Consider the following 14,875-nt stretch of genomic DNA (forward strand, 5'->3'; position numbering starts at 1 on the left):
TTGTTTAAACAGATAGAGGAAGGATTCCTCCAGAAGATTCAAGGAACTGTATTTTGTGCACCAGAGGTAGCAAGATTCAAGGAAAAGGTTCCTGCCAGGAGTTTGAGGAACAGTGTTTTTGTTATTGATCTGAACATTACTGTGAGACGTCAAGAGAAGGAGAGCATTCTCTTAAACCCGGTAGAACTTTGTTTATTTTCACACCATTTTGGACTTTGTGTTTTGAACTCTAAGAAGAAGATCCTGCTGAGCAGATGACCACTTTGCACCTTGTATTTGGTTATTAATGTGAGGGCGAGAGTTAGGTTCTTTACACAACCCTGGACTAACCTTTATTTTGACATCCTGAAAGACACCTTTATGATTTATTCTGAGGCAGGGAAACTCCTCTCAGTGTTGGGGCTAGCGAGGCCTTTCCCCAACCCCATTTCTTCTTCAATAATTTGTATTTGTATGTATTTAAATTTATATAGCGCTTTAATCCAAGGCGCTTGTATAATAGTATATACCAACTACTTTATCACAACTGTGTAAAGACTCGTACTTCTGCGCACTTACATATGGTATCAGGTGGGGAACTGACCTGGTTGACACAAACTAGGGACCCCAAGATTTTGTAGAGTGATCAAGACTGAGACCAGTCCCCAAATTCAACATCTCAGAAAAGGTTTAGACAAACCAATTTTTCTCTAACAAGGACGTTAAACCACCTGATATAATTTTGGTGGTTCTTAAAACAGTTACATTTGTTTTCCTTTTCCCATGTTAATAATAGTCAAAGATTTCCAAGGGGAAGCAGCTCCGTTAAAGGTTTCCCCAACCAAGTTCATTTCTTCCATCAAACAAACACTTATAGCCAAGCAAAAAATTCCCTTTGCCCAACAAAAACTCCTTTTTAAACGAAGGAGAGACTGTCCGATTACTCACTTGGCCCCAATCAAAAGCTAAACCTTGTGTTAAAAATCTCTAAAGACTTCCCACCACTGGGAAGTCTAGGAATAAAACCTAGCTTAAAGAAACCATGACAGATAAGGGAGTCAATACAAGTGCAGATCCAACCTTACAGTTGTGGGCCAGGTTCAGAAGGGAAGTTTACAGAAATTGAAAAAAACTACTTAAACCAACCCTGCAACCCCTAGAGAGTGAAGAGTTTACTCAAACATTTGAATGAGAGATCTTTCTGTTTGGGTCATCCATGTTTTCTTCTTCCTCCAACTTACCACCATTAAGAAGCCCAATTAGTTCAAGGTAAACTACCGACCTAGGAGTCTTTCAAACTCCAGTCCCCACAATGAGTACCTTAGAGGCTCTACTGGAACATCTCGTAAAACCACCAGGCAGAAGCAGTAGCCAGATTCAAGGAAAGTATTCCTAGAGTAGTATCAGCCCAACAAAGACCCATCCTCTCCGTGGAATCTTGCAGCCATATAGGGAAGGAGAAGATTTAAGTTGCTTCTTCCTAAATTTCGAGTGATTGGCCCAGCAGTTCCACTGGGGAGACAAGATAAAAAGTTGTTATCTGGGGTCATTGCTGAAAGTGGAACTAGAGTCATCCAACCAGGGCCTCAAACCATTGGGATTTACAGCTTACAGTCAAATCAAACAAGGGCTGTTACTCAGAGTAGGATAGACAGAACATTATTATACAAAACAAGCAGCTCACACCCTACAAGCCCATCAGAAACCTGAGATAAACAGCTCTCCTCCTTGTCATCTGTGACAATTCACTAGGTGTTGTCACTTCTCCCCAGGGGGGAGCACATTCTCATGAGGCTAGGGAGGTGAGGCTGCTTCCCAATATTCCCCCTAGTAGTGGTTTAAAGTGGAAGGACCGCATGGAGAGGGACACCCCTACTGGGCATAAGGACAACCACCTGAGTGATAGATGGCTGAACACCCGAACCCAAACCTACCCAAAACCTCTAGCACCTTTTCACACACACCCTCTGACTGACACAACCATGTGCTGCTGTAACATAAGTTTAGTTTCACCAACTAAGATGAAGAAGACCATCCGAGATGTAATAGGTAACATCAAGTCAGTTTCAGCAACTGATACAAAGAAGATTGTGCAAGAAGCAAAGGTTAAACCAATGCAAGTACTAAGAAGAGGTGGCCACAAGGAGCCATGAAGAGTGACTCATGGAACGAGAGAACACTTTCTAGTGCTCTGCTGCAGAGTGGTCACCAAAACAACATAAAAGCTGACAAAGGACTGTGTGCCGAGGAGAACCGTCTTGGATCCGGCCGGGCTATCCACGAAGGAAAGCAGCAATGGAGACAGTCCAGCCTGGGAAAATCAAAGGCGAAGCAGAGAATGCTCCAGGGAAGCTGAAAGCAGTTATCTGATGGAGACGAGAAGCAGACAGCAAAAGTTCTTTGGCCAATGGTGTGGAGCTGGTCGGGAACGTGGCTGGAGGCTGAAAAGCAGTGGTGCAACCATGAGAAGGTGGAACCCGCAGGCCCTGCAACAGTGTCTACACTGCTGTCCCAGCAAGCTGGGATGAAGAACGTGGAGCAGGAGAGACAATGAAGGCCTGGGCAATACTATCGAATGAAGCAAGACCCCAAAATGAACCGGCAGAGCGTCCCAAAGCCAGGAAAGGTAACGGGTGTAATGCAGGAACCGGTAGGGGCTTAAAGCTTGAGAATAAATACAAGTTAACTGGAAATACTAAATGCGAGTTCATCGACCTTGATGATACAAGTAATCTACCTCGTGGCAGTACTTGACAGGAGAGTGAACTAAGTGGGCTGAGCGAAAATGGGAGGAAAGAAACGGTTTGGAACCAAATAAGATAAGGGTCTGGGACCCGAAGAAAAAACAAGTAAAACCAGAGGGAGTCACTCTCAAGACAATACCGAGGGAGTCACCATCAAGACAGTGGCAGATATAAGTCTAGTGGCCACCAGGGAAGGGTCTGGGACCTTGTCCGCAGTGGGGAGAAGAGCCCACTGGCCACCAGGGAAGGTTCCGGGACCCTGTCCATGGCAGACAGTGGGGAAGAGGAAACTACTGGTGATATAAGATGGGTCTGAGACCTCAACAAAGAGACATTAAAGCAGAGAGGAAATCTTCCTGATCAAAGTGGCAGAGATAGGTCCACTAATCACAGGAGAAGGATCTGGGATCATAAAATGATTTGACATAAGAAGGACTCCGGACCCCAACAAAGAGAGATTAAAGCAGAGAGGTGATTTTCCTCATCATAGTGATCAAGATAAGTCCACTAATCACAAGAGAAGGATCTTGGATCCTAAGAAGAAGGACTGAATACCAAGTAATACCAGGAGAAGGGAGTCATTCTCCTGTTAACAAAGCGTAAGTAGAGAGGCGTCAGGGGAGTGAGTCATCCCCCCTGGTTTTGTGTGGGAGGAGCAGACCAAGAGAAGGGAGGCATTCTCTTGATCCTAAAATAGAAGTCAACTTTGTGGAGCCAGGGGAAGGGAGTAATTTCCCCTGGCCTTGTTGTGCATTGTATCAAGGCATACCAGGAGAAGGGAGTCATTTCCCCTGGTTCCTTTGGAACTTGTACATAATCACACCAAGAAAAGGGAGGCCACCCTCATGCAGAGAACATTGTATAAATACTCTTTTGAAACCTTCAAATCAGGGCAATGAAGTCATGCCCCCGGGGCGTGGCCTAGGCTCATGGTGTGAGGCTGCGTTCGACCGGAGCTCCTGCCGAGATCCTCTAAAGATCCTGCGAACACTCGATAAAAAGTTGAATTAAGCAGACACATGCACACTGGTGGATACTGCAGATGATTCCCTGACCTCCGGCCGAAACATTTCCAAAAATCGGAGGACAGAGGCTGAGGGAAAAGCCGGCGAAGCGGTGCCCCTGCGGAACCAAGATGGCGGACGCGATCAAGTCCCAGCACTGAGGAGGAGAAGCGGCCGGGGCAGGCAACAGCCCGACTAGGCGCCGAGCACCCCAACATAGCGGGCGTACAGAGGCAGAAAGCAAGGCTTCACAAGTGAGACGGAACGAGTCAGCAGAATGGCCCAGCATAACGGCTACCTGAACGCCTCAAACGCTGTAGTAAATCCGACATGGGAAGCGCAACAACAGAGACGGCGACGTGGGTATACAGCAGTGGTGGTCTGAGGGCACGCACTGGGCCACCAGCGGTCTTAAGGGCGAAATCAGTGGCACGAAACAGCGGACGGCCGCTGTCGGGCTGCAGATCTGCGTAAACAAAACATTGCAGACAGCGACATAAGACGGGCAGCAGGCACCCAGGAGAAAGGACTGCCAGGGGGAGCGAGGAGTCCAACGCAAGCGTGGAGGACAGAACGTAGGCCTGGACACATCAGACCAACGAAGCGGGGACTTGAGGTGGAATCCACGGCTGACAAAAGGTAGGCTGCGACACCCAAGAAGCGGGTGCACAAATCTGTGAGGCTGCATCGAACTAGCCTGTGGGTACGAGACCGGGTTATGACACCAGGGTGAAGATAATTTTGCCACGGTCCCCAGGAAAGCAGCAAGCACAGAGCCAAGCCCAAACTCTAGCGGGGTGCTGGGGCAGCCTGAACAAGAAAATAAACCGCAGTAGCGGCAGTAAGCATACACCTGCACTGAGTGACCACCTCGAAAGCACAGCTCGAACAGGGGGGGCACAGGACACGATAAGAACGCTACTTTAGACAGAAAGAGGGAAACCATGACCCATTACGCCATTGTAATCACACCATAATTTATACACAGAACCGAGGCAGACATGAACAGCATCACCAGTGAAACGCAGGGACACCACACAGCAGAGCAGAACCCCCACAAACTGCAGTTGGCGCATGGAACTATAAACCTATAGTCACAGGACTATGAAGCCAAGTGGTAGATAGCTGAATTGATCTGAGGGACCCCCCTGCATGAGGGACAAAAACATACAGATAGTAGTGCGTACACAACACAGACTACGCTCAGTACATAGCTAGGCACCACAAAAGACATGCCCTCCACCAAAAGTAAAAAGGACACAACAATCATGGACTCCTTCAACGTTGCTAAACAGAAAGGGCAACCACAGACTGCCTCAGAGGTGCAAGTTGAGCAATCAGTTCAGGAATCCTCCACTAAACATGACCAAGTGCTCGAAGCAATTGCAGCCCTAAGATCCTTTATAGATACAAAAATTGAGGAGGTCAAATCGGAGGTACAACTGATGAGGCAGGATATGCGCAACCTCACAGAGAGGGTCACCACGGCTAAAACAGTGCTAAAAGAGACGACAGTAACCACTAAGGACCTGGAGAAGAGGCTGACGGAGCTAGAGAGGAGAAACGCGACGATGGAGGCCAGGGCAGAGGATGCGGAAGGACGAGCCCGGCGCAACAACATCCGCATACTGGGAGTCCCGAAAGGGATGGAAGGGTCCAACCCAATGGATTCTGTTGAAAATATGATACTGCAGGAAATCAGGGAAGGAGCACTGTCACAGGGGTTTGTAGTGGAGAGGGCCCACAGATCCTTGCAGAAAAAACCACCACCGGGCTCACACCCTCGACCCATGATAGCAAAAATATTGAATTTTTATGACAGAGAGACGATACTGAAATTTTCCAGAGAAGGTGGTGTGATCCGATGAGATAACGCCAACATAGCCATATACCCTGACTATACCCCAGCGGTGCAAAGGGCAAGGAACTAATTTGTGCCAATTAAGCTAAATCTCAGGAAACTGAACCTCAAGTACATGCTGATGTACCCGTCTCGTCTTAAGGTACTCTATAAAGGACGGGCAGTTTGCCTGGAAACACCGGCGGAAGCAACCATGTGGTTGGAACACAATAACTTGGATGATGGCAAAGAGGCAGTCTCAAAAGATGAAAAGGGGAGGGAAGAACGCTCCAGCAGAAGAGCTTGAGGGGGCGCGATAAGAAACAATAGAGTAATTTGTTCCGTTTTTATGGCAAGAGCGGAGGTAAGCACCTAGAACAGAGACAATATACACACCCCACGAATTGTTTGGCGTTGGCCAGTTGCCAACGCACCACAGTCCACACGCCGTGGCCCGGATGGGTCAGGCAGATGCAGGGGCGCTCGAGCGCCACGGTCGAAATGTGGCTGCTGAGCGCAGTTTTCCAGTTTTGGTTTGGTTGCAAGTTTGTAATGTTTTGAATCCTACACGAGGTGAGGTATGTGCCAGGAAGTGTGTGTATGTGGTTTTGTATGGTTGGAAGGGGGTGGGGGCCATCTGGGACGTGGAACAATTGGGAAGGTTTAAACGAGAACTGGAGACCAGAGGGGTAGGAGGATTGGGTGGGGCCCACATATCGGAATGGCCACCAAAATTAAAGTACTGACATGGAATGTTCGGGGCCTGGGAACATATATGCGTTGGAATTATGTGAAGTCCTTTATCAACAGGAAAAAGGTGGCCATTGCGCTGTTGCAAGAGACCCACCTAACCCAGCAAACTATGGCTGCGATAACCGAACACTGGCATGGGCAATGCTATAGCGCTCCCTACTCAAAATATGCTCGGGGGGTTGCTCATCTGGATAAATCTGACAATTCCCTTCAAACTACTGAGCTGGGAGGCAGATCCAGAAGGCCGGTACCTGATAGTTAAGGGATGCGTTGAACTAGTGGAAGTTTGCATAATAAATTCGAATTTCCCTAACCATGGGTTTCCGAAAAACCTAGATGTGCTGGGGGTCAAACTAGCCCAATGTCGAGAACGTTTTTTCATATGGGGAGGTGACCTCAATTGTGTTAGAGACTGGGAGTTGGACAGGTCTAAACTGACAGCGACCAGAAATGAGGCAGCAATGGGGGCACTAAATGCGCTGATAGAAGCTCTGGACCTGGTAGAGGTGTGAAGGGAGCTTCATCCTACAGATAAGGGTTATTCATACTTCTCCTCGCCATAATCTCTGCACACAAGAATTGACTACTTGTTTATGGCCAAAAGCTTTCAAACACAAATAGAATTGGCACAGTACTTGGGTAGGCCAATATCAGACCACTCACCACTGTTGATGTCTTGGAAAACATGGGGGCCTAGACTTCCCACACTGTTGTGGCGCATGGCACCGTACGCCCTAACAGACCAGGCTTTCACAGAAGAGCTGCGGGACAAACTAGAGGAATATGTAAAGAACAACGTATATAGCATTGAAAGATGGGGCACAGTTTGGGAGGCAATGAAAGTAGTGGTGAGGGGAGAGGCCATCGCAGGAGCGGGTAGCATACGGAAAACACTTAGAGCGGAACTGGAGAAATTGGAGGAAGAGATAAAACACAAAGAACCAAACACACGGGGAACACGGGAGGAGGAGATAGAACTGGCACAGTTGCTATAGAACTGCCAGGAAGCATGGCAAAGGCTCTCCAAGTTTGACTACTCTGTGAAAGCCGCCAGAGCTAACGCAGAGGGCGACAAGCCAGGCAGACTGCTGGCCTGGCTGTGTAGAAGGGAACACCCACAATGTCAAACCACGGAGGTCAAAGACACAACAGGCAGAGCACATAAGTTACAACAGGAGTTAACGATACATTTTGAGATTTTTACTCCCGTCTCTATAGCCACGAACAACAGGTGCCACAAATAGACATACTAGACGAAATAGGCCTTCCCAAAATAAACCCGTTACAACAGGAAACTTTGGAGGCGGAGATAATGGGATTATATTGCAGAGGCAATAAGGTCACTAGCCTCTAGTAAAACACCAGGAAGCGACGGACTACCCCCAGAGTTCTACAAAACATATGAGGCAGTCCTGGCACCGGTGTTGTTTGAGGTTTTCTGGGAGGAATACACTAAAGGGGAGTTGCCAGAGTCCATGAGGGAAACCCTAGTTATACCAATACCCAAACCGAGGAAACCAATGAATGAATGTGACTCTTACCGCCCACTAGCAATGTTGAACTACGATGTCAAGATTCTGACCACGATACTAGCCAAGCGCCTGAACAGGATAATGGGGGGCCTAATACATAGTGACAAAAACGGTTTCATACCAGGGCGCAGCACTGCGTTGAACTTACGCAGATTGCAACACATTCTTGCGCAAACAGCAGGATCCCAAGAACACTATGCCATATGTTCCCTGGACGCCACAAAGGCGTTCGACTCAATATATTGGGAGTGGCTGGTGGCGGCTGTGGTGTCGTCACTGTCTAGTTGATAAGAGGATGAGTCATCTGTCTATTGTCACTGTTTAGTGGGCTGCGACCCGCCTGTTGGAAAGGGGCGGGGTTACCGCTCAAACAGCAGTTCGTAGCATGATACTGGTATAGTAAAGAGGTGTTGCACCCCAGCTCCTGTGTCGGCTCTTCATTGCATGCATGCGAGTGCTGACTGGTAGCGTGAGGAGGTCCACTCACAGGATACCATATTGGCAACGAGGCGGACACGCTCTCCACCGTGCCCGCCACCTCAGGTCTGAAGCGCTCGTGGTGTACAGTCGGCACCACTGGAGCCGTGGGACCATCAACCGGTCGAAGGATCCCGGGGACAGTGAGTCGGAGCGAGAAGGCTCCTCACCGTCAGCACGACAGTCCCTGTGACCCCAGCCAGAACAGAGCACAGAAAAATGACAGACAGCCTCCTAGCCCAATTGCCAGAAAACTTCGACCTCACTGACACAGGCACCCTCGGATCAAGGTGGAAAAGATGGCTGAGGGACTTTGAGGTATGCTTAAAAGCGGCCGGACCACTAGAGGATGAACAGAAACTAAATCTCTTAAACCACGCTGTAGGATCCAACGTGCGAGACATCCTCGACGAAATACCGGAGAACACCATAGACAACTACGCCAAGTTAAAGACAACACTCACGGAATATTTCACGCCCCACACAAATGTGGACTATGAACGACATGTATTACACACCACCAAGCAGATCAAGGGAGAAACCATAGATGCGTTTGTCATGAGGCTACGGGCAAAAATGAAACACTGTGATTTCAACAATTACTCCAATGAGGAGGCCCTCAGATCGCAAATCATTGTGGGATGTGAAAGCGCTGATTTTCGCAAACAATTGCTGCAACAACCGAGAAGTTTGGACGAAATTCTGCGTCTGGCCCGATCAGATGCTACGCTCGCAGCGCAAGTAGAGGGCCTGGATGAAATAAAGATCACGCATGGAAAGCACGAAAGTCTTATCAAGATAGAAGGGATGGCGAGAACCAACAGTGACCCCTTCTGCTATCGATGTGGACACGAATACCCCCATGAAGGGACATGCCCAGCTATGGGCCAGACATGCTCCGCATGTGGTGGTGACAACCATTACAAGGCTGTGTGTTTGATATTCCGCAGCAAGATGAAGGGGGCAGGGAGAAGTGGACAACTCACGAATGAACTGGAACAAAACCCACCCACCCGACATCTCTGTGTCACCCACCAACTCCACGAACAAGGACGTCACGGATACCTCGACGAACAAATAGAAAGAAGACAAGACAAAAGGGATTGGAGAGAGAGCAAAACTACACCACACAAGACAAGGAGAAGACCCAGGAGGTACGTGCAGTGCCTCATAGAACAGTCACAATCAGAAAGCGTATCAAGTGCGTCATCAGAAGAGAGAGCCCGCAGACCAGAAAAGCACCAGGAAACACTGCGAAGAAAGGGATACCTATATGCCCTTGGAAACAACACGGCAAAAGAACGCAGTCCAATTCTGAGAATACAAGTCAACCAAGCTACGGCCGAATTCTTGATAGACACAGGAGCAACCGTGAATGTAATCAGTGAGGAAGTCTATAAAAGCATACCAAACGCCCCTCACCTACAGCCAGCACAAGCTCTCATCTACCCATACGGCTCAAAAACACAACTGGCATGCAAAGGATTCTTCATGGCTTCATGTCGATACAAGGAACATGAGAAAAACATCCCCATGCATGTGCTAGAGGCTACCACTGAGAGCGGGTTCATTCTAAGCTATCGAGCAGCCATTGAGATGGGACTCATTCACATCTTATATCGCCTCATGGTGCACAAGTACTTCGACTCAACGGCGAGCATCGACCAAGTCTTCCCGGCACTGTTCAAAGGCCTCGGAAAACTGAAGGACAGGCAGATTGAACTTCACATCAACGCTAACGTCCCACCAGTAGCACAACACTACAGGGGTATCCCCATCAATATTCAACAGCAAGTTGAAAATGAACTGACCAAACTGCTCGAGGCAGACATTATTGAGGCAGCAGAAGGCCCCACACCGTGGGTCTCCCCTATTGTGCCCGTGCCCAAGAGAGACTCCCCCGACATCAGGATATGTGTAGATATGAGGAGAGCAAATGAGGCCATTCTGAGGGAACGACATCAAGCTCCGCGAATAACAGACATGGTACACCTTTTGAATGGAGCGACTGTGTTCTCCAAGCTGGACCTAAACAAAGGCTACCACCAGCTAGAACTCAGCAAAAACTCCCGGTATATAACAACATTCGCCACCCACCTAGGCCTATTCCGTTACAAACGGTTGAGTTTTGGAGTATCCTCCGCGGCAGAAATCTTCCAAGCAGAAATTCACAATGTCATCAAACACATGCCCAACTGCTTAAACTATAGCGCCGACATCTTAGCCTTCGGCCAAACTCAAGAACAACACGATGACACGCTAATGAGAGTCTGCATGGCCCTAGAAGAAGCCCAGCTAACATTAAACAAAGAAAAGTGTGAGTTTCGCAAGGTTCTTTGGCCATATATTTTCCAAGAAGGGAATGACACCAGACCCCGAAAAAGTAAGTGCACTCCGAGAAGCTGAACCACCCGCGACAACCTCAGACCTCAGATCCTTCCTAGGGCTTGCAAGCTATTGCACAAGATACATACGAGACTTCGCGTCCATCAGCGAACCCCTCAGAGCCCTCACCAAGCTAAACACCGAATTTGTCTGGTCCCCCAAATGCCAAGAAGCATTCCAAATCATTAAGGACCGCATCTCTGATGCCCGCAACATGGCCTACTTCGACCCCAAGAAGACCACAGAACTCATCGTTGACGCCAGTCCCATAGGCGTAGGTGCTATTCTCACGCAATTGGACAACAGAGAGCGAAGTGAGAAGCACATAGTATCCTACGCCAGTCGAAGCCTCTCCAAAACTGAACAAGCCTACTCGCAAGCGGAGAAGGAAGGACTAGCGGTCGTCTGGGACTGCGAGCATTTTCATATTTTTCTATACGGAAAACCGTTCGTAGTGATAACAGACCACCAGGCACTCATTTTCATCTATGGCAATCCTCAGGCAAAAATAGCGCCAAGAATAGACAGGTGGGCACTTCAATTACAGGACTACCAATTCACTATCATACACAGGCCGGGGAAGGAACAAAACCCCGCAGATTTTCTCTCCCGCCACCCCAGAGAAAAGAGTGGACCAGAACCATCCATTGCTGATCAATATATAAGATACGTCATTCACAGCAGCACACCACAAGGGCTTAACATGGAACAAATAACACGGAAATCTAACACAGACCAAGGAATACAAATCATCCTAAAATGCCTGGAAACAGGGAGATGGAAACACGCTAAGCAGATCCGCGAAACAATGAATGAGGGCACAAAACAAGACATCACATGCTTCTTAGCGGTAAAAGAGGAACTCGCAAAGTCAGAGGAAGGACTACTGCTAAAAGGGACTTAGCTCGTAATCCTGAGAAGCTTACGACAGAAGGTGCTAGAACTAGCACACAAAGGACACAGGGGCATTGTATCCACAAAAAGGATGCTAAGACAAAAACTCTGGTTTCCCCAACTGGACACATCAGTGGAAGAACTACTGAAGAACTGTCCCACCTGTGCCGTCATAAAGCCGCACACATTCCCTGAACCACCAAGCATGACTGCGCTGCCTGAAGGAACCTGGGAAGCAATAGCCATCGATCATTTCGGGCCCATGGAAGGGGGTGAATACATATTAGTAGCCGTGGACGAATACTCAAGGTATCCCGACCTGCAGATAGTCCCGTCCACCTCCGCACATCACACCATCCCAGCACTGGATAGGATGTTCACAACATACGGAATACCCAAAGTAGTGAAGTCCGACAACGGACCCCCATTCACTGGACAAGACTTCCAGAGATTCGCAGAATACATGGGTTTTCGCCACAGAAAAGTAACACCTTTGTGGCCTCAGGCAAACGGCACACTAGAAAGGTTCATGAGTAGCATCAAGCGCACGACACAAATTGCGCGCCTCACAGGAGAACCTGTTGAGAAACTGCTATGCCAACTCATGCGAGACTACAGAAATACCCCACACAGCACCACTGGGAAGTCACCATCAGAAGTGATGTTCGGGCGAATGATCAGAACGCGACTACCCCATGTGGCTGCCGATGAAGACCAATACGTGGACGACGCTGGAATGAGGGTAAGAGGCATGCTCATGAAAGAAAACATGAAACAAGCTGCCGTCGTCACTCGCAGGGCCAAAGGAAGTGGCCTGGCACCAGGGGATATGGTAGTGGTCCGACAACCTCAACAGCGCAAAAATGTAGCTCCTTTCAATGAGGAGCCACTCATCATTGTCAAAAAGAAAGGATCACTCATCACAGCGGAAGGGGACCGCAGGTCCATAACTCGAAACTCCTCTCACTTCAGAAGGATGCCTGGCACCCAGCACGCAGGTGACACAAGCATGAATGACACCTTCACTCAGTGGGACGCTCCATATGAAGGGGACAGAGAAGACTCGGAAAACAACATGGCACCTGAGGCATGGGCAGAGCCATCTGCAAGAGTGGATCATCGACCACAGAGAACAAGAAAAAAACCTCATCGACTCATCGAAGAAATGAACTGAGGGTGCGACTGAATGTTTCTGAGTGGGCGGGGTTACCGCTCAAACGGCAGTTCATAGCATGATACTGGTATAGTAAAGAGGTGTTGCACCCCAGCTCCTGTGTCGGCTCTTCGTTGCATGCATGCAAGTGCTGACTGGTAGCGTGAGGAGGTCTACTCACAGGATACCATAGCGGCATTAAAGGAATTTGGATTTGGGGAAGGATTTATCCGATGGGTTTGAATACTATACACAAACCTTAAAAGCTAGGGTGAAAACAGGGAGGTTAGTGTCAGCAATCTGGGACATAAAGAGAGGGACCAGACAGGGATGCCCACTATCCCCAATGCTGTATGTGCTGAGCCTTGAGCCAATAGCAATATCCCTCAGGAAACAACACCTAGATGCTGGCATATGGGTTGGAGGAATGGGACACTTGCTATCGCTCTATGCGGACGACGTGTTGCTATATGTAAGAGACCCGCACCTGAATGTCCCAGTGATCTTAGATATACTGGCTAACTGTGCCAAAGTGTCGGGGATCAGTTTTAGCAGAACCAAATCTTGTATATTCCCGATAGCTGGGCTGAGGGGGAGGAGTGTCAATGAACTGCCAGTGATGGGACTTAACTGGGAGGTGGAATTCTGGTCTAAACTGCCACTATCACTGTTAGGTAGGGTAGCCATCTCCAAAATGATTATCCTGCTGAGATTCCTGTACTTCTTCAACAACGTGCACTGCTATGTTAAGGCGTCTTTTTTTCGATCACTGGAAGTGCTGCTCTGAGACTTTTTGGGCGGCGCTACCTGCCATATACTTTCACTAGCAACGCTATAGTTACCATACGACAAAGGAGGGGTGAAATTGTCAAACCTCGATAGGTACTGCCTGGCAGCCCAACTCAGTCATGTAATTAAATGGCTGGTAGATGAGTCCACCTCAGAAACCGACCTACTGCAACACCTGGTGGCTCCCATCAAACTAAAGGAAATACTGTGGGTAACGCAGGGAGGCCCGGAATAGAACCCACAAGAGGTGACACTGGAAGAGAAGGTATGGAGGAGAGCACAAGCCTTGCTGAAACTTGTAAACCCCTACTCACCGGAGGTGCCGATAGCGGTGGATACATGTAGAGCTAGCACAGACATGGCGGTGGTGAGAAGATGGGAGGGAAAGGGAATATACACATGGGGAGATGTATATGAGGATGCGGTCTTTAGGGAGTTTGTCTCTATGTTTGTCTCTGGTACCAAAGAGTCCGGGAGGTGGCCAAGGAAAAGGGGGAGGGCTAGCCAGAGGAACCACAGGTGGACCCGCCACGAACCCTGATGTAAAATCTAAACGATGGCTTGCGGCCAATCTCCCGGCTTTACAGCATGCTAATAGACACACCCAACCCTAAGGGCACAGGACTGAAAGAGCAATGGGAGAAAGATCTGGGTCCAGATATAACAAAGAAGGAATGGGAAAGAATACTGGGCTTTCCTAAAGCGGTATCGAGGAATCATTGCTTCAAACTAATACAATTGAACGTACTATATCGCACATACATGACCCCGCACAGGATAGCCATGTTTAACAAGGGCGTGAGTCCACGATGCCCATGGTGTAGAGGCGAGGAAGCTGATCTTATACATATGTTTTGGGGGTGTGTGCGTGTGAGAGGTTTCTGGACAAGCATAGAACGTGCCTGCAGGGAGGCTGGAGAAGCAAGGTATGAGTGGTCACCGAAAGAATGCCTGCTCCGTGCCTACCCCAGAATCATCAAATACAAACATGTGGTTAAGTTTACGGATATGGCCTGCATGTTAGCCAAGAAAACCATCGCCATGTCCTGGAAAACTGCTGAGGTCCACAATTTGAAAAATGGCGCAGGGAATTCGAAAGGTGGGCAGAGGCGGAGACCAAGGTGTGGATGAAAGGGGCGAACAGATCGGAGCCTTACGGCAATGATAAGTGGGTAGCATGGAAAGCGCTGGTCTGGGACATGTTTCACCCATCCGACGACGAACCCCCCTTGAGCGTGTCAATCAGGGAAAGAGACACGCACTACTTGCCTGAAAAACCACCCTATTGCACCCAACTGACAATGGCCAACCGTAGGACCTGGAGA

Source organism: Ambystoma mexicanum, chromosome 11, assembly GCF_040938575.1.
Source record: "Ambystoma mexicanum isolate Mex_15411 chromosome 11, UKY_AmexF1_1, whole genome shotgun sequence".
Classification (NCBI taxonomy): Eukaryota; Metazoa; Chordata; class Amphibia; order Caudata; family Ambystomatidae; genus Ambystoma; species Ambystoma mexicanum.